Below are 20,886 nucleotides of genomic sequence, written 5' to 3' on the forward strand. Positions count from 1 at the left end.
AGTCTGCATAAAGACTTAACAGCTCAAAAGCAGAAAAATAACATTTTCAGGGGAATGTTCCTATTCTACCTGGGGCTTTCTAGAAGAAATCTGCCAATATCTATTCTACACAAGACATAGTTTGTATTGACAGAAAGGTTTTCTCATGGGTTTCCTATTTTCCACCTGAAAAACTTGAGGGAATGTTTCTAAAGCGGTAACATCCAGTATTGGAAAGATGTGATGGATGATGATAATGGAAACAAAAGTTTCTGGAGGGCATCTTGACAATTCTTTCAAAGCTTTGAGGATATAGTACTCCCCTTTGATCCACAGGTTTACAGTCCTCGTGTTCAAGTAACCCTTATTTTACCTAATAATGGTCCTAGAGCACAAGAGTAGCAATGCTGGCAATTCGGATATGCCAAAGAGCATCTGTAAAGTGCTTCCTTTTAGTTAGAAGATGCAAATTTTTGATGTAACATGGAAAGAAAAAAAATTATATGCTGAGGGTGCTAAGATCTTTGGTAAGAAAGAATCTTCTATTCATAAAATTGTGAAGAGTGCAGAAGAAGTTCATGCTTGTTTTTCTTTTGCATCCCAAATTGCAAAAGTTACAGCCATAGTGTGTGATAAGTGCTTAGTTAAGATGGAAAAGACATTAAATTTTTGCAATAAAATATTTTGAAGGAGTGACAGAAACCACATACATACAAGTTTTACTACAGTATATTGTTATAACTGTTCTATTTTATTATTAGTTACTGTTGATAATCTCTCACTGTTCCTACTTTATAAATGAAACTTTACCATAGGTATATATGCATAGGAAAAAGCATAGTGTGTGTACACACACACACACACACACACACACACACACACACAGATATATGTGTATATATATGGTTCAGTACTATCTGCAATTTCAGGCATCTACTAGGGGTCTTGGAATGTATCCTCCATGGATAGCATGGGACTACCATTACTCTTGACCTTTTTAAGAAGTTGTCTTAAGAAATATTAGAGTTGAGATACATTTACAAAGTTAAGAAATGCTGGTGGACTAATTCCCTAAATTATCCATCATATTATACATTCAAAATCTTGTTTCCAAAGAATCTTTAAAACTCTAGCAAAATGGTCCTGTTTGGATATAGTAAAAAATAGCATCACAAAGAAATGTCTGTAGTATGATCCCAATTTTATAAAACAAGGCTAGCAGGAAAAACACCTAAAATTAATTTTTTTTCTGGGTAGTGAAGTCACAAGAGGCTTTTATATTGCTAACTTCATTTCTCTTGTTTCAAGAATTATTTTTTAATCAGAACAAAATAATTTAGTGGATGGTTATTGGTTATTTCATATACGGATGTGGGAGTTGGACCATAAATAAAGGCTGAGAGCCAAAGAACTGATGCTTTTGAACTGTGCTACTGGAGAAGATTTGAGAGTAAATACCTTAGACGGCAAGGAGATGAAACCAGTCAACCCTAAAAGAAATCAACCCTGAATATTCATTGGAAAGGCTAATTCTAAAGCTCCAATACTTTGGCCACCTGATGCGAAGAAATGACTCATTGGAAAAGACCCTGATGCTGGGAAAGATTGAGGGCAGGAAGAGAAGGGGGAGACACAGGATGAGATGGTTGGATGGCATTACTGACTCAATGGCCATGAATTTGAGCAAGCTCTGGGAGTTGGTGATGGACAGGGAAGCCTGGTGTGCTGCAGTCCATGGGACTGCAAAGAGTTGGACACCACTGAGTGCCTGAACAACAAGGACACGATTAAGGTTGGATAAGCTTGAGAGATAGCTGATGACTAGATCTGTTACCTAACTATTCCCTAGAAAAACGGTGATCCTCTGGACAGGGCATACACTTGGGTGGGGGCTGAGGGGAATCAGGCACCAGGGTGAGAGGCAGAGCTCCTTTCCAAGCAGCAGGGTTTACTTAGCTCCCACTAGCCATCACCATGTAGGGATGTGATTCACACTCCATGTTGTGGATCTATTTTTTTTCCAAGAAAAGTCAGAAATTGGGATTGTGCTGGGAATTGACCAGTGATTAAACTTCGGCTCAGAGGGTAAAGAATCTCCCTGCAATGTAGGAGACCCGGGTTCAATCCCTGGGTTGGGGAAGACCCGCTGGAGAAGGGAATGGCTACCCACTCCAGTATTCTTGCCTGGAAAATTACATGGATGGAGGAGACTGGTGGGCTACGGTCCATGGGGTCACACAGAGTTGGAAACGACTGAATGACTAACATTTTAACTTTCAAATTCTTTGTGGGTCAACTAGAACACTCATGTGTCTTGAACCCAGCCCCCATGTCACCTGTTTTGAAATGCCTGCTTTAGACCAATGTGACTTTAGAGCTGGAAGGGGAGTTGCAGGTAATTGAGTCAAATTGCTGCATTTGACTTTAATGTGGTAAAATGACTCATCTGGGGTCATGCAACTGAATATGAGCAGGGGCAGACTACAGGAAAGGGATTCCGACTCTCAAGTTGGAGCTGTTCTCTGCCAAGCCACTGTTGAAATGGGACTTTCCCTACCATCCCTGCCCTCCTCCAGCATCCCCCTCCTCCAACATTCCCTGTCTCAGAGAAGTGGCACTAGCTTCCCATGAGGTGTCCAGACCAGAAGGCTGGGTGTTATCCTTGGCACTGATCAAGCATGAAGACCCATTCAGCCTCAGTTCAGTTCAGTCGCTCAGTCATATCCGACTCTTTGAGACCCCATGAATCGCAGCATGCTAGGCCTCCCTGTCCATCACCTTTTCCCGCAGTTCACTCAGACTCACGTCCATCGAGTCCGTGATGTCATCCAGCCATCTCATCCTCGGTCGTCCCCTTCTCCTCCTGACCCCAATCCCTCCCAGCATTACAGTCTTTTCCAATGAGTCAACTCTTCGCATGAGGTGGCCAAAGTACTGGAGTTTCAGCTTTAGCATCATTCCTTCCAAAGAAATCCCAGGACTGATCTCCTTTAGAATGGACTGGTTGGATCTCCCTTGCAGTCCAAGGGACTCTCAAGAGTCTTCTCCAACACCACAGTTCAAAAGCATCAATTCTTCGGCGCTCAGCCTTCTTCACAGTCCAACTCTCACATCCATACATGACCACTGGAAAAACCATAGCCTTGACTAGACGGACCTTAGTCGGCAAAGTAATGTTTCTACTTTTCAATATGCTATCTAGGTTGGTCATAACTTTTCTTCCAAGGAGTAAGCGCCTTTTAATTTCATGGCTGCAGTCACCATCTGCAGTGATTTTGGAGCCCATAAAAATAAAGTCTGACACTGTTTCCACTGTTTCCCATTCAGCCTATCTTCTATATATATTCTGCCCTCATCTGTTTCTCTTTCTTTTCACTGCTACCACCTAAATTCCACTGCAATGGCTTCCTAATTACTCTCTGATCTCCTCACTTCTCTGCTTAAGGCCCAGTTTCCAAAATCTCTAAGACCCTGCATAGCCCCCCCTCCCTCTTTGACCCCATTTTGTACCTCTCTCCTCCTCAGTCTAGCTTGCAACTCCTCCAATCTGTCATTTTCCTCCTGTCTAAAGGACCTTTTCTATACCATCCCACTTGTTTGTAATTCTCTCTCCATGTCTCTTCTTAGTGTTAATCTCAACCAGTCTTCGAGGTCTCAGAACAATGCTGGTCCATCCTATGTGCCATATGAGTGTTAGCTATTGTGATTTTTATTCTTATCATCTCAGCTCAAATGTCACCTTTTTGAGGAATCCTTCTTAGGTCAGGTCATTCTGTGATTCACCTTCATAATACCTAGAATAATCATAGTTCAACAACAAACTGCTTTTATTTGTTTCATATCTACTGCCTCTATGAGACTTCAGGGCACTTTCACAATAAAGACTGTATCAATTCTTTATATCCCCAGTGACTGTCAGGGTGCATATTGTAGCACTCTATGAGTATCTGACTGATGCTGAGTAAATGCTTGCTAATATCTGTATACCTCTATCAGAACATCCAATGAAGCCTTCAAAAACACTTCCATGTTGGCCATTTTACAGATGAGGAAGCAGGGGTAAGTGGGGCATTAATTAACTCTATTAGGTTTGTAACATGTAAAAGCATAAACCCCTATCCTCGAGCCCTTAGCTTGGGGTCCTATCTTTGCTTCGGGCTCTGATGGCTGGGTGGACATCTGATTTCTGCTGTTTTCTGACTCAGAATTGGTATTCATATATTTTTTTCAGTGATAGGAAGTCTTGCCCAGGGGAAGGCTACTTGGTTAGCATCTGGGGAAAAAAAAATATTTCCCCCTTTGTTAGCTGGTGCTGGGCAGCCTGAAAACTATTTATCCCCACTATCTGCTGCTTGGGACGTAATGACCTGCTTTCAATCCTTTTTAATTATGGGATTTCTGATAGGAATTTGGAAAACAGCTTCTAAATCCTGAGGCTTGGATGGTAGCCCATGTTTCATCTCCAAGTCTCTGAACGCAGATTTTCAGGAAGACTTTTTATACTTCACCCTCAGGCAAAGTCCCATCTGCTATGGCTCCCATTCCTCCCAAAATGCCCACCTGGAGGTTGTCTAGCCATGTTTGTTTTCCAATTTACTCCCTGGATGGAAGCACCTCTGCCTCCAGTGCTGGGCTGTGTTTTCAGTCCTGGGGCTGTCCTGAGGCAGCCCTTGGCAGGTAAAACACCTGGGCTGTTGTCCTGTGAGAGGCAGTCTTGGACAATAGCCAGGAGTGAGCAAAGCCAGGTTTGAATCCTTGCTCTTCCAAGTGTTAGCACCAGGGCCTTGGGAAGCGGACTTAAGCCCCTATGTCTCCCTCTCCTTAACTGTAAAACAGTAATAATATCACATCGTTTAGGGTTAATGGTGGGAACACCCAGCAAATAATGAGCACTAAGAAAATTCTTTCCTCTTCTGGCTTTTGGTAGGGTTAGGAGTGGTAGGGGTGGGGATGGATTACAAGATCACAAGCATAGATGGGTTAGGGAAGGGAAGGGCTCTGCTTAGAATGATAGCTGAAAAGTCCGGTCTAAGGAAGTTGTCAAAGCACCCTTGTTGCGTGATAGTACGAGTGTTAGTGAGAGTGGAAAGTGAATGGCCTCTGGGCCATGGAGCCAGGCAGACCTGGTTCAAATCCCAGTTTCTCCACTTAATAGTATGGTGCTGATATGTCTACCAAGGTTTAGGAAAGGTCATACTTAACAGAAAAACTTCTGGAAAAGTGTGGGCATTTCTACATCTACCCTGACACCATCTCAGTGAAACCAGTGATGATGGAGATGCGGGTATAAAGAGCACTTTAGACTTGAGGGAAAAGAGGGAGGAAGGGAGTTATGGGGAGGAACCCTTGGCTTAAGCTTCTCTCAGGATGCTGTGAGCCAGGCTCAGGTTTGAGAGGGGAAAGGGAGTGCTAAGCAAAAGTGGAGCCTGGGTCAGAAAGAGAGGGACAAATAGAAGGGACACAGCCACCTGTTAGCATGCCCACCAATGGGGACAGAGGCTACAAGAAATCTTTGCTAAGTCACTTGTCTCACTCTTTGCAACCCTATGGAAGGTAGTCTGCTAAGCTCCTCTGTCCATGGGATTTTCCAAGCAAGAATACTGGAATTGGTCGCCATTTCCTTCTCCACAAGACATCTTTAGGCCCCCACTGCTTTGGCCACGTGATGCAAAGAACTGACTCATTGGAAAAGACCCTGATGCTGGGAAAGATAGAGGGGAAGAGGAGAAGGGGACAACAGAGGATGAGATGGCTGGATGGCATCACTGACTCTATGGACATGAGTTTGAGTAAGCTCTGGTAGCTGGTAATGGACAGGGAAGCCTGGCATGCTGCAGTCCATAGGGTTGCAAAGAGTCGGACACGACTGAGCAACTGAGCTGACTGAGATTCTCCAAAAACTGCCCCTCACCTACATGCATAAAGGAAGCTCCGGAGGCCATATTTCTATTCCTTGGACTTCAGACCCTTGACTGGCACCAAATGGACCATGTTGGATCCTTGACTTATACTCATCCTTGAGCCAATGAGACAATCTCCTTTAAGAATTTGAAACAAAAACAGTAAAACTAGTGGGATGACTGGCAGCCCTGCTACAGGGACATGATGTTACCCTAGAGCTGAAGATGTCATTTTTTTTTTAACCAGTGGTACGGAAGAACAAATAAATAAATAAAAATAATAAAAAGGTGGTCTGCAGAGAGATAAAAGAATGAACAGACATACAACCAAAACAGCCTCTGCCAAACACACAAGCTGGAAAGTCCTTGCATTCAGAAACTGCTGCCAATCACCCCTTGCTTTCTCCTGAGGGTGGGGATGGGGACACAGTGGGGGTCAGTGCAGCCATGGGGGAGCATGGGAAACTGAGCTGAGCTTAGTGGGAGTGCAGGAAGTCCTGAGAATCCACCTCTGCCCGCCTGTCTTCCTGCTGGGGCTCAGAGGACGGACAGCCTTGGTCTTCCCCCTCAAAACAACCTCTTCTATCTGTTGTGTCCTTTTGCACGGCTTGCCAATTAGCCTGCATTCAGTCCCAGGGAGGAACAGATCCAAGCTTCCAGCAACGCACACATGCCCCGAGCTCCCATCACCCCAGGAATGCCCATCATTTGTGAAAAATACATGCTCTTTTCTCCCTCTGTTGCCTCTGCCTTGTCTGCTTGATCTGTACCTCAAAAACTGACAGTGATTCTTCAAGGCCCAGCTCACACGTCATCTACTCTCTGAAGCCTTTTCTAATTCCTTCAGCATAATTAGCTCTTCCTCCTGTCACCTTCCAAAACCTTTTGTACGTTCTGCCACTGCAGCATTTCACATTCTGTATTATACTGCCTTGATATTTAAGTTACATTTTAAATTACAGATGTAACCACAGGTTTTCTGTATACAGAATAAAATCCCCCCTCTCTCTCTCTCCCTCCCCCAGAATCCTTCCAGCACCATCCCCCAAAGCTAATCATTACTAGCAATTTCTTTGGAGAACTTCCAGAAATTTGTATATGTAAGTAAGCATACATGAGGATGTGGGTAGGTAGAGTTAGTTGTCTAATCCAAAATGGGTCACATAAATCTATTGCTATGCAACCTGCACTTTTCCTTGTTGGACATCTTTATATATCTGTAGAAAACTATACTCCATTTGTATTAATTCTCTGTCAATAAATTTGGCCTCAGTTCAGTTCAGTTCAGTTCAGTCACTCAATCATGGTCGACTCTTTGCGATCCCATGAACCGCAGCACGGCAGGCCTCCATGTCCATCACCAACTCCCAAAGTTTACTCAAACTCATGTCCATTGAGTCAGTGATGCCATCCAACCATCTCATCGCCTGTCATCTCCTTCTCCTCCTGCCTTCAATCTTTCCCAGCATCAGGGTCTTTTCAAATGAGTCAGCTCTTTGCATCAGGTGGCCAAAGTATTGGAGCTTCAACATCAGTCCTTCCAATGAACACCCAGGACTGATCTCCTTTAGGATGAACTGGTTGGATCTCCTTGCAGTCCAAGACTCTCAAGAGTCTTCTCCAACACCACAGTTCAAAAGCATCAATTCTTCGGCACTCAGCTTTCTTTGCAGTCCAACTCTCACATCCATATATGACCACAGGAAAAACCATAGCCTTGACTAGACTTGGCCTAGAATCTGTCATTTTATTAAAAAATAAACTGTCTCCTTTGTCTTCTAGATTTTATGTGGTTTCTCCCTCCTTCTCTCCCTTCTTCCCTCCCTCCTTTCTTTCCTTCCTTCCTCCCCACCTCTCCCTTTTCTGCCCCATCTCCTCCTCTCTCTCTCATTTATGAGGTTTCTTTTCCCCCACCATCTTCTTCTAATAGTTTGGAAGGTTTATAATCTGTTTTAGTCCTTGAAATAGTCACTCTTAGAGCTTTAAACAGTATACCTAGAGATCTAATTCTTTCTTGTAAAAACTTTAAAAATGTTGTGATAGTTTCAGGTGGACAGCAAAGGGACTCAGCCATACATATACATGTATCCATTCTCCTCCAAACTGCCCTCCCATCCAGGCTGCCACATAACATTAAGCAGAGTTCCCTGTGCTCTACAGTAGGACTTTGTTGGTTATCCATTTTAAACATAGCAGAGTGTACAGGTTGATGAGCTTTCCAGCTCAGTAGGTAAAGAATCTGCCCGCAATGCAGGAGACCCAGGTTCGATCCCTTGGTTGGGAAGATCCCCTAGAGGAGGGCATGGCAACCCACTCCAGTATTCCTGCCTGGAGAATCCCAAGGACAGAGGAGTCCAGAAGGCTGCAGTCCATAGGATCGCAAAAAGTTGGACACAACTGAAGTGACTGAGCATGCACGCACATACAGGCTGATACCAAACATCATTTATTCCATATATAATTCACAAATTCTCCACCATATAAGATGTAAAAATCAAGGCATGTGTAAGTCTCCCCACATCCTTTCCTCTGCCATTGTTGTTGGTTAAGCAATTTCAGTTTATACATAGCTGTGGTTTAGAATATTTACATTCTGCTCTGTAACCATAATCCCCAGAGCTGCTTAGCCTTAGTTCTAAATTTAAATGAGTATAATGTTTACCAGCAACTCATACATTTCCTAGCTTTCCCATTCCTAAATTAGTAATTTTGATATGTACTTTTGGGAGAACTAAATTTCATTATTGAGTCCCCTATTCCTCCCACACCTACCATGAACTTATGAGGGTTGTGTGCTATTTTCTCTGAGTCTGTGTGCTGGTAAATGTCTTTCTGCTACTTCAATACATGAGATATAATCAGACTGGCTATCACATTTGAGAACACACGTACTACCTTTAGAATTTTGTACTCATTGCTACCATGTCTTTTAGCATTAAAGTATAAAGGCACAGGCCAGCCTGATTTTTTTCCTTAGGATATTTCCTGATTTTACTACCTGAATATTGCTCATCAAAGTGACATGATATGTTAAGGTTATTTTTTTTTTTATTTCTGTAGATTTGGGCATTTCATTAGTTCAGAAAAAGTTTTCTTCTATAATATCATTAAATATATTTGTGTCCCATTGTTCCGTTCTTTTCTTCAGGAACGCCCAGTATGCATATCCTTTGTATTTCGTAAGTATTGCCTTATGAAATCTTAGTTCACTGTCTTATTTCCCCTCTTGTTCCATTAAAAAAAAAAAAATCTCTGTATTACTGGCTCTCCCCTCAACTGAATAAATTTTATATCTTGCTGATGATAAGTGTTCCCTCTATAAGAGTTTTACTACTATTTTCAACTTTTGTTATTCCATGTCAGATCCTGTCTGCATTATATGTAGTTTCACTTTGAGTGAGCTAGGACAGCCAGCAGATTTTCCCTTGAGTTTCTAGTCTCAGAATCTGTTATCAAATATGCGCTGTCTGAGTTTACAAGTATTTCCCCAGTTACATCAGTATTACATCAGTGTGGGTCACAAGGAGGATCCATAGATCAATGTCCCTCTGATTGGTCATTTAGCATTTATGTATATCTCTCTCTTCTGGTGACAAGCTGCAAGTCTGATGGTTGTTTCCCTCTCTCTTCTACCTAACCTCAAAAACATTTAAGGAATAGGAGTTGATGTTGAAAAAATAATGCCAGTTACCCACATAGTGCCTCCTTTGGCCCTCTTTTTCTTGCCTACCCACTTTGTGGAACTGAGTTACTACAAAAAACCTCACTTTTCCATGGCCCACTCGTACCTACTCTCACCAGCAAGTAGCCATTTATTTGGCCTTTAAGAATCTTTTCTTAGTTTCAGGGAAACCTGGCAATTTGTTGTCTTTCTTTCATAAAATCCGAGCTTCACTGAATATGGCAGATACAGGTTTTAACTCATTTTATTTTAGAGTAACATTAGCTCTGTAACATACAACCCCACTTCTAACTTTCAATGGTTTAGCATGATGCAAGTTCATTTCTCATTTGCATAAGAGTGCAAGGCCAGTGTTCCTGTCAGGGGTCAGGCACATGGTGATTCAGGGGCCTGGGCTCTTTCTAATCTGTAGAGTCCTGGAGACCTCTGTATTTTGCATGAGGATCAGGAGAGAGATAGGGAGACCTGGGTTTGATCCCTGGGTTAGGAAGATCCCCTGGAGGAGGGCATGGCAACCCAATCCAGTATTCTTGCCAGGAGAATCCCCATGGACAGAGGAGCCTGGCAGGCAACAGTCCATGGGGTTGCAAAGAGTTGGACGTGACTGAGCAACTAAGTACAACAGGAGAAAGACAGGAGGAAGAGAGAAGAAGAGAAGGGAGAAGGAGAAGGAGAAGAAGAAGGGAATGGAGGAGCAGGAAGAAGAAGGGGAGGAAGAGGAGGAGGAGGGGAAAGGCACACCCATCTCTCAACCACCTTGGCTCAGAAGTGGCCCTGCTCACTTCTGCTCACATTCCTACTATGAGAACTAGTCACACAACAGAATGCAATGGGGAGGCTAGAAAATGTGGCCCCTGCCTGGGCTGTTGTTCCCTACCTATTCCTCTCTGTTATAAAAAAGACAAGAATGAACTCTGGTAAGGAGTTAATCATCTCAGCCTCATAGCAATTTCCTAGTTTTATTGAAGATGGAATTTTCTTTACTATTTTTATTCCTTGTGTTGTTTTCAGGGGGTATCACAGAAGGGAGCACAGTAAACATCTTTCAACTTGTTTACAAATCTCTCCCTACTACCAATTTGTGATCTTCTTTAAAAGGGATCCATGATTTACCTGTCTGACATTTTCCAGGCCCCAGCATCATGCCTGACATAGTAGATACTGAATAAATGTTTCTTGGATGAAAGGATGAGTGAATTCCTGTCCTGAGTGGGTGAAACCTCCTCTTCCCATTGTCTTCGTCTCAACTGAATCTCTCTCTTCTCTCTTTAGGAGAAAGGTGAGGCGATGGATTGTCAGGGTTGCTGCATTGTCTCCTCTCTACTTTCGTTCCCATCATGGTCCGGCTCAAGACTTGTGCCTCATTTCTCAGCACTGATTCAACCCTCCCTGGATGAGATCTGGTTAGAGTCCAGCCCATGGCTCAGCAGGCTTCTTGCTGCCATGCCAACATTTAACGACGTGTCTCATTGTAGCTTGGCTGTAAGATTTGACACTGGGGAAAGAAAATCTCTGTCTGGAGAAACATAACTCAGTGGTGAGGATGCCAGGTATGCTGCCACTCAAGCTGGTGTCAAAAGTCATGGACATTAAGTGGGACTAGAATGTGGGTCAAACGTGTGTGAGGGAGCCTGACCAAGTAGAAAACTCTTTCCTGCTTTAAACACCCCGAACTAAGTAGTCCACTCTATTCCAATCCACTTCTAATGGCAAATTACTTTTCCCATGACACTCCCAAGGAAGGCACATTGATAGAAAATAGTAGGATAAAGTAGCTAAATCCTTGGAATCCAACAGACCTGAGTTTAAGTCCTGATCTGTCCTTTACTGCCCTTTATTATTTAAGCAACTCGAGCTTCAGCTTCTTCACCTATAACCCTGAGATAATAGTATGTACCCTGCTGGGTTGTTATGAGGATAAATTAAATTTAATCTAGGACATGACAGAGACAGTCAACATGTAATCTTACATGAATAAATACAAATGTACATAAAGTTCTTACAATGGTACCCGGCATGTTATAAGCAGTCAATGTAAGATGGTTATACCAATAATGATAGGCTAGGTTTGCTAGCTTTACTTCAGCAACAAAATCTCCAAATCTCATATCTTAAAACAAAGAGAGCTTATTTCTTGCTCATGCTACATGTCCATGGAGGGTCAGGTGGGGACTCTGATCTAAGTAATCCTCAGGCTGCAAGAACAGCCACCACCTGGAATGCTATCAATCACTGTCCATTAACAAGCTAAGTATATTTTCCACTTCTTGATTTTGAATTTGGTTATGTCATCTGACTTAACTCTGGCCAGTGGGATGTTAGTTGAAGCAAGTAGAGACTTGAAGAAGCACTTGCCCTTGAGTTCTTGTAACTCTGCCATCAACATGAGAACATGCCTGAGCTAGTGGGCTGCAGCAAAAGAGATATATGGAGCAGAGCCAAGATGCCCCAGGCACTCAGTCAAGGCTATCCTTAATCAGCCCACACCTAGGTGACCCCAGACATGTGAGCAAGAGCAGTTGAGATCAGAAAAGCCTCTTAGCTAATCCCAGAGGATCACAGATTCATAAAAAATAATTACTATTGTATATTAAAGTTTGAGGGTTGTTTGTTACACACCATTATTGTGGCAATGGATATACCCTGTCCTGGCTTCCTGCTCTCTGGAACATAGGACTTGGCATCTCTTTATAAGTCAAAAGGGAGTTTGACACCATGTAACTTTATAAATTTCCACTTAACACGACTTTTCTTCCCTATTTCTTTGGCTCAGATGCTAATGAGGAATTCTCATTTACTGTTACTACATGGGACACTATTTTGCCAGTGTATATCTACTCTAGTCCCTGTTTCTTCATCCCCTTCATAATATGTCTCAGTCTTTCTTCCAGAGAGCAAATCAACCTTGTTCCAGATATACCAGACCGAAGTACTCATAAAGTCCTTCTCTCTGTAGGACCTACTTTCTGTAGAAGCCAGTAGTTTATAAATAATAGTAATCCTCATTTATTTTCCTTCATTATTAAAAAGTCCCTTGAGGGCAAAGATGGTGCACTGTTAATTCTGTTATCTTTGAAAGTGAAAGTGTTAGTCATTCAGTCCTGTCTCTTTGCAACCTCATGGACTGTAGCCCATCAGGCTCCTCTGTCCATGGGATTCTCTAGGTGAAAACACAGGAGTGGGTTGCCATTTCCTTCTCCAGAGGCTCTTCCCAACCCAAGGAAGCCACTTAGGTTGGCTAGTGAATTTAAGGTTGTTAGTGAATGGATTTGGAAATACCCATTGCTCACTGGAAGAATTTTAGAACATCCATACTCTAGTATCACTCTTTAATGGGTAACTGAGAGCCAACTAGAGAGTAAATATTATGTATCCTCTCTGTACCCAAGGAAGATATGGGATATCAGTTTCCCCTGAACACACCACTCTTGATCCCACAAATCTGTTTCTTCACAACCCACTCATTGCATGAGATGGAGAAATTAGATAATGTGCTCCCAGATGGGGAGATGACATTGTCTCCATTTTACCCACACAAGATCACGAGGCTCCAACAGGTCATCTAGATCCAAGCTCAGAAAGCCAATAAGAAGTTGACTGGAGACAAGCATCTGGACCTCTTACTTTCTCCACTGAATCAGACATTGGGCCTTGGCACTAGACACTGAAACTTGGCTTGGCTTTACACAAAGCTTGGCCCAGGGTCTCCTAAGGCTCCACTGAGCTTGGCAAGGTACACTGACAGAATTGGCCCAGAGAGACTCCAGGATAACACCCAAACTCAGCAGTGCCCTCACCTCAGAGCACTTTTTGGGGGGACTTACCTGACAGCAAGCAGTGTGAGGACCGTCCATGGCATGTGGATTGAAGTTGGTTCTGACACCCCAGGGCTGCTGGCTTCTGAGCCAAGGACTGTTGGGCTTAGCTCAGGGAGAGGCCACTGCCAATGGGCAGGCAGACTTAGCATTCCACTCCTGCTCTTTTAATCCCCTCTGTGTAGGAATGTTCCACTGCAGAGACAGTAGAGCTTGCAGAGACAGGCGGTGCTGCCAAAGAGGAGGAGGTGGTGAAGAAACAGACTGGTGGGATCCAGAGTGGTGTGTTAAGGCGAAACTGGGGTTAGGTTCAACCATGAACGCTCTGTGTCACCTTGGACAAGACACCTTCCCTCTGGGACCCCATTTCTTCCATTTTCAAAAGATGAGGAAAGATTGATCATACAAGATTCATCTCAGGATAAAGTTCTAAAATTCTAAGAGCTATTTCCATTGTGAAGTCCAAGGTGGGATTTTTGTTTTTAATCTAAAAGTCCTCTTCAGATTTCTATATAAGAATATTTGCAAGAAAAAAAATATCTTAGTGGGATATCAGAAGGACAGTCCACCCTTCACTTCAATTCTAGGATTTTAAGCACCTTGAGACAGGGCCCAGCATACAGAATTCTTTGGGATGTCAAGGGCACTTACAGGTTATATAGTCCAATCTCAGTTTTAGATAGAGAAAGTGGAGACCACAGATGTGAAGATATTTTCTGACACTCTTCAATGAACCTCAGACCCAGAACTTAGGTTCTCTGATTTTTAGAATAAAAGATCCTTCTCATAATTATAATTTTATGCCTGAAATTTCATATAAGGCCTCTGAATTCCAAGGCTTTCAGATGCTTCACCTTTTAAAACAGGCTTGCCTCTTCCTTCCTTTGGGCACCATTCAGGGTTAGCTTAGGGATTTACCATAGAGACTAGAAGAGTCTTAAGCTTATGTAAAATCTGTGAAATCCCAAGCATGCAGGATCCCTTGGGGGATCCTGAAGATTTCCGCCAAGTAGTCTGAGCCTTGAACAGTAGCCACCCTGGAAAGGATGCACCCCCTGGCTTAAGATAGGGTGTGAGACCTAAGTTGACATGACACAAGCCCTTCTGTAAATCAACTATACTTCAATAAAAACAAATTTTAAATGAATAAATAAAAGCAGCCAGAGAAGTTAAAGACACCTTAAGTACAGAGGATCAAAAATAAGAATGACAGCAGACTTCTCCGCAGAAACCAAACAGGCCAGAAGAAAAATGGAATACAGTATTTATAAAGTGCCAAAAAGGAGAAGAGTCACAATGAGGATTCTGTACTCTGCAAAGTATCTTTAAAAAATTACGGCAAAAGGAAGACTTGTACACATCAACAGAAGTTGAGATAATTCAGCACCAGCAGATCTTCACAAAAATAAATGTTAAGGGGAATTCTGGCAGAAGGAGGCTGAGGGGCAGAAAGCAGAGATGAAGAGGAAGGGAGGGGACAACTGAGGGGCAGATGCAGGATCTGAGGGGGGAGGCAGAAAAGGAATTCCTTTACAGCAAACTGTTGCTCACTTCACTGACTTACAGCCCCCTGGTGCTGAGGCCCACTCTGACCTCTGACCAGGGTCATTCCATCAGCACCAAGTGTTCTGCTCATGCCCTTTCTTCAGGAGAGTCCTGCATCTTTTCCAAGACCTGTTCCCTCTTCTCTTTGCTCCCAAATCACTTATCTCAACTCCAATGGCCCTTCCTCTTTTTCCCTGGTTCTTGTCAGTCTCCAGAGGGCTGGACACCTGGCCTCTCTGACTCAGTTTTGTAAGAGACTAACTTCATCCTGTTGCCTCCTATGTCATCCCACCCACATCTGAATGTCACTCTCCTTTTAAGATGATCTTTTCCTGTGATCTCTGATTTTTTTTTCTGTTCTCCCTTCAGCATCTTTTGAATTTGTAACATGAGCATATATTACTATAATACTAAAAATGATAATATTGATAAAAACTCATGATGGATAACAAATGAAAGAATGAATGAATGAAGATTCCCAGTCCCAGACCCTCTTCAATGATGCAAGCTCAGAATCCCTGAGCGGATGCGGACACACTCCTTCGCCACCCCAGGAGCTGTGGGCACTTGCCACACAACTGACCAGGGACTCATGTTAGTGTAAGTCAGGAAAAACCCAGGCCATGTGGACAATACTTGAGTCATCTCGTTTACCCCTAGACCTCAACTTGGAGCCACTAGTGATTCTGAGAAGCATGGGACTCAGCATTCCTTTTCCCAAACACCTCTTGCTCAGAAGCTCAGAAGCTCAGAATCTTCATCTCCTTCCCAGTCAGCCATGCTGTCAAGCCATCCCACTGCTCATGCCACTGGGACAAAAGGGAGGTGAGGGGCATTAGCATCAAAGTGACCAGCGTTGACTTTTAGGCTCTGCTTCTTATTTGTCAGTGTGCCTACAGGTAAGGAAACTTTATCTTCCTGAGCCATGGTATCCTTTCCTGTGAACTGAGGCTAAGCTAGTACCTGCTTCTGGAGGTTTCTATTAAATAGGAAGCCCAAACACAATAAGAAGTGAGAGTGCCTGGTATGATTTAGGATCATTTCCCATCTCCTTTCTCTACCAATGAGCTCCAAGCACTAATCAATCGTTTGGTCTGTTTTCTCCCTCCTGATAATCTCTAGAGATAATGCTTTAAGCCCTGGACTGGTGGGAAAGGGGTTGGGAGACACTGTATCTAATTCTCATAAATGCCCCCCGGGTACTTTACCTGTCAGAGCCTCTATCTCCTCATCTGTAAAATGGGCATAACTGTATCTATACTGTGGGTCCAGTATAAGAACTAGGAGGGAATATGCCTGTGAAAACATTCTGGAAATTGCCAGTGCCTGCACACAGATGAGAAACCACAGCGCTTCTCATCTGTGTGCAGAGCATCAGATTATTTGTTATCATCATATAACATCTAATAATACAAGAGCAGAATCTCTCATCAATGATGTGAAGTCAGCGGCAGGCAATGGCGTGTCCAGGTCAGGGATGGTTGGAGGGGTCAACATAAAAGATGAAGGATATTTATTACTGAGTCATTTAGAAATGCTGATGTGTGGGGATCATAGACAATGGATTTAGTGAGCTTTATAACAGTCTTAAAATTATCTCCAGGTGATGCATCCCCCTTCTGCCTGCATCCCAGGCATATTATTCCTACTGCCCTTAAGATGCCACTGGCGGCTTGCAGTGCAATAGACAATTTCAGACAGACCATTTCATTTAATATTCATACCAACCCTGGGAGGGAGGTGTGCTTTTCCTCTGGTTCACAAATGAGGAAACCGAGGTACCCATCTAGTGACTTCATAACACAAGCTGTAAAACCACCCTGGCTGAGGCTTAGATGGTCTCTGGGAAAGTATCAGGGAGCAGTCCTCCAGCGCTCTGGGGACCATGTCTGCTGGCTCAGTGAGTGTCCTCCCCCAGCTCACTTCAGAGGGCACAAGTGTGTGATAAGTCACTTTAGTCGTGTCTGATTCTTTGCAACCCCATGGACTGTAATCTGCCAGGTTCCTCTGTCCATGGGATTCTCCAGGCAAGGATACTGGAGTGGGTTGCAATGCCCTCCTCCAGGGGATCTTTCTAACCCAGGGATCAAACCCGAGTCTCTTATGTCTCCTGCATTTTTTATCACTAGTGCCACCTGGGAAGCTCAGAAGCACTTGTCTAAGGCAGGAACTAAACTTCATCACACTTGCCTCCCTTTTATCTTTACATCTCCTTCTAAGAGAAGGATAACAAGTCCTCCATACAGCCAGAGGACACACCTTTAAAGACATTAAAAAGGAGAAAAATGCATGTTTTGTTGGTAAGGAGCTCTGGTCACCACTCACACCATCCTCAAGCAAGCCATTTTCTGGCACGGCAGCTTTAGTTGAACCATTACGGGCTGCAGGAATTCTACCAAGGGTTGTGCAGACCTGATCAAGCTGCTTTGGGTGACCATGCCCAGGCCTGGCATGGACTAGGGAAGCCCCCAAGCCCTCCTGGCTGTATGTGGGGCTGGCCCCAGTCTCGTGAGAGCAGCAGAGGTTAATGAGCTGCAGTGGAGCCAAAGTCTCAGGGCAGGGCTGCTCTGGTCACACCATGGTCAGGGTCAACAGGCCTTCTGGAAATGTCCCAGTTGTGGCTTTGCTCTGTGCCCTGGGGGAATGACTGTTTGCAAGCCCTTCCAGGCTGAGAGACACAGCAATTTTCTGGATAATTCAGGCTCCAAACCTCTTGGCCTTCATTCCAACTATTTAGGGTTATTGTGGGAATTCTGAGGACCGACTTGAACTGCATCAAACCATGAACCAAGAATAGGAACCAACCGCTTAACTGGCCTAATCCTAAACCAAACCCCAATATTAATTTTCTATAAATGCAATTCAGATGGAATCAACGTTGTTTTTGTTTTCAAATAAGACCAAACCTGTGTGGATCACTTGGAACCTGAGTCAAATCCCTATGTGTTCTAAAATTAATGGACCAGAACAAAATTGGAAAATAAAAACATCTTTTCAATGAAAACACTATTTCACTGGGTTTGTTGGGCCAGGAATCTTTTATGTCTTTTAAAAACATGGGAAAAAATCCAAATATGAAAAGACTAATTACTCAATGCAAAATATTCAGAAAACTTGAAATAGTTTAAAATGAATGTCATTTGCAATCTCATCCTGGGATATTTCCATAACTTTTTTCAATGTGCTCTCCCTCACCATTTTACATAAATGTGATTATTCATGTAATAATAAATATTTAATCACCTCCTTGTCTTGTTAAGAATATCTCATGGCAAAGTTCCATATCGATATTTAGAAAGCTACATCATTATTTTTAATGGTTGCAAACTACTCACTGGATACATTCTGGTTCATTTCACTAATTCCCTACTGGCAGTTATTTAGGTTACTTTCATTATTTCAGTTTTGCAAATAATGCTTCAGGGAACAGCTTTGGACATGCATCTTTGCACCCTGGGCTGATTATTTTGCATAAATTACCCAAGTGTTTCTAAGTCAAAGAAGCACATTATATTTTTAAAACTTTTCACACATATTTCCAGGTTTCTCCCCCAGAAAGGTCATAACAATTTTCACTCCCACCATCAGCGGATAAAAATGCTGATTTTCCCAAACCCTGACTACCACTGAAATGCCAAATGTGTCCATTCACTCTGTCTGTTCTTCCAGGACTCCACAGGGAATTGCCCCACCCACAGCCACAGGGTGACTAACTGTCCCATTCGTCCAGAACTGAGGAGGGTCCTGGAACGTGAGATTCTCGGTTTTGAAACCTGGGAAGTCCCAGGCACATAGAATGAGTAGGTCATCCTATACAACCCGTGACAGTCACGCAGCCAGGATTGTTAGGAGAACTGCACACGCTCCAGTACTGAGTGTTGTGACAGCTGATTGACCCAGCAGTGAACACCTGGGTCAAGGATGGCTAATCACGTGGCATGAAGAGATGGTCTGAGCCAATCACAATTCTTCTTTGGGGAACAAGGAAAGAATTTATCAGTGAGCAATGGGGAATTGGTCTAAAGTTCATAAGCTGAAGAGTGGACAAAGGGGTCAGTTAGCTAAGCACCAGCCAAAGTAGTACGGGAGAAAAAAGCAGGAGTAAGGAAGAGGGGCTGGTTGTAAGAGACCGACAGAGGAGCAGAGCAGCTGTCTTAACAGAGAAGCAAGATTCTTCAGCATCTCTGCACTTCCTAACGGCTTTCTTGTTCTCCTCAGGATTCTTGTGCAAGTGTCCTCAAAATAAATGCTTATGCCCTCTCCTTCTCATTAACTTGCTATCACATGACTGAATCTCAGTTCCTTTGAGCCAAGAAGCCTATTCAACACTCCTGGATATTACCCATAATTTTCCTTTTGCCAATAAATCTGAAGGGCCAAAACGGACTCCTCTTGTAATTTTGTTAAAACCTGGATATCTTGAATAAATCTGAACATCTTTCCGGAAATTCATGCTTCCGAGACTTAATTCATGGACAGAGTCAGATGAGTAAGGTACAGGACAAGACATGCTGGGTCCTCGGATGGGGTGTCTGACACCTGCTCTTCAGCATGTCAACCTTTCCAGAACTGACTCTGGCGTGGTAACCTGACTGAAGTCACTTGGCCTCCTGCTTTAATTCATGGTTCTTCTTAAGCCCATCTCTATAGCCAAATAGGAAGAACTTCACCTTGACCTTCCTGTCAAGGCTGTCTTTGTACTTGCTCTCTCCTTGGCCAAGAGCGCTTTCTAGTTATCCCATGGCCAGGGGCTTCTTTTCATATAGGCTTCAGCTCAAGTATTAGCTCCTCAGGGAAGCCTACCTGGGCTAACTCATCTGTTGCGGTCTCCTCTGCTCCCCATCTCCCTGTGTACTCTTCATAGCCTTTATCTTCCATCTAGAAGATATCACAATTTCATATTAAATGACTAATTTTATTGCTTGCTTCCTCCACTAAATGTAAGCTCCTTGGGATTTATCTAATACATACTGCTTATTATTAGCAGAGTTTGAGAACAGAATGCCTTGCATATCAGCAGGTACTGATGGACCGAGTTAATTAATTAATGGCAGAGGAAGAAAATTTGTTGCAGCAAAGGTGCACTGGCTCCCTTATCATGCTCAGTCTGGGGGTGGGGTATGGCTGATGAGCTTACAAGGCTGTGTGATTTTCGGGTCCCGATATATTTCCCAGGATATCTGGTGTGTTTGTCAGCTTGAAAGCCTCCAGCAGCTTCACACTGTACTTGGAATAAGGAGGCCTTCAGGGCCAGACCTCTGCTCATCAACCCAACATCATCTTCCCTTTGCCCCATTCTAATTCTGCCTCATTCCTACTAGCCTTCTTTATGTTTCTCGAGTCAAGCTGTGTCCTGGGCCTTTACATATACCATTTCCTCTGCCTTACCCTTGTTTATATTTATTTATTTGGCTGTGTTGGGTCCCAACTTTAGCATGCTGGATCTTTGTTGCTGTATGCGGGCTCTCACTGCGGGAAGTGGGCTTCTCTCTGCTTATGGCACATGGGCTCAGTAGTTGTGGCACACGGGCTCAGTAGTTGTGGCACACAGGCTTAGCTGCCCCATAGTATGTGGGATCTCACTTCCCTGACCAGAGATTGAACTTACATCCCCTGCATTGGAAGCTAGACTCTTTAACCCCTGGACCACCAGGAAAGTCCCACCTTCCCCTTATTTTATCTTCTTTGTAATCCAGAGAAGCTTCCTATGACCCTCTCATCAAAATATCCCCCACCCTAGCTTGGCTTCCATCACTTCCAACTGCTCACATGCTTTACACCACGTGTCCACTAGTTTATTTCTTATTCATTTGCTCACTTGCCCTTGTATTATGTGAGTACACCCTGCCCCCATCCCCATGGGTTTTAAACTTCATGAGTTTAGAGACTCTTTCTTTTTGTCTATCACTATATCCACAAACCCAGACTTGGTAAATATTTATTAAGTGGCTGAATGAATGGATGA

At 43.4% G+C, this 20,886-nt stretch overlaps 1 protein-coding gene across 2 annotated transcripts in view; it reads right to left on the reverse strand.

Moving 5' to 3' along the window:
* The window catches only part of SYN3 (synapsin III), a 447,307-nt gene that overhangs the window by 159,424 nt on the left and 266,997 nt on the right, over nucleotides 1–20,886 (reverse strand). The gene's annotated exons all lie outside the window — the stretch shown is intronic.

The sequence above is a fragment of the Capricornis sumatraensis genome, chromosome 4 (assembly GCF_032405125.1).
Source record: "Capricornis sumatraensis isolate serow.1 chromosome 4, serow.2, whole genome shotgun sequence".
Taxonomy (NCBI): domain Eukaryota; kingdom Metazoa; phylum Chordata; class Mammalia; order Artiodactyla; family Bovidae; genus Capricornis; species Capricornis sumatraensis.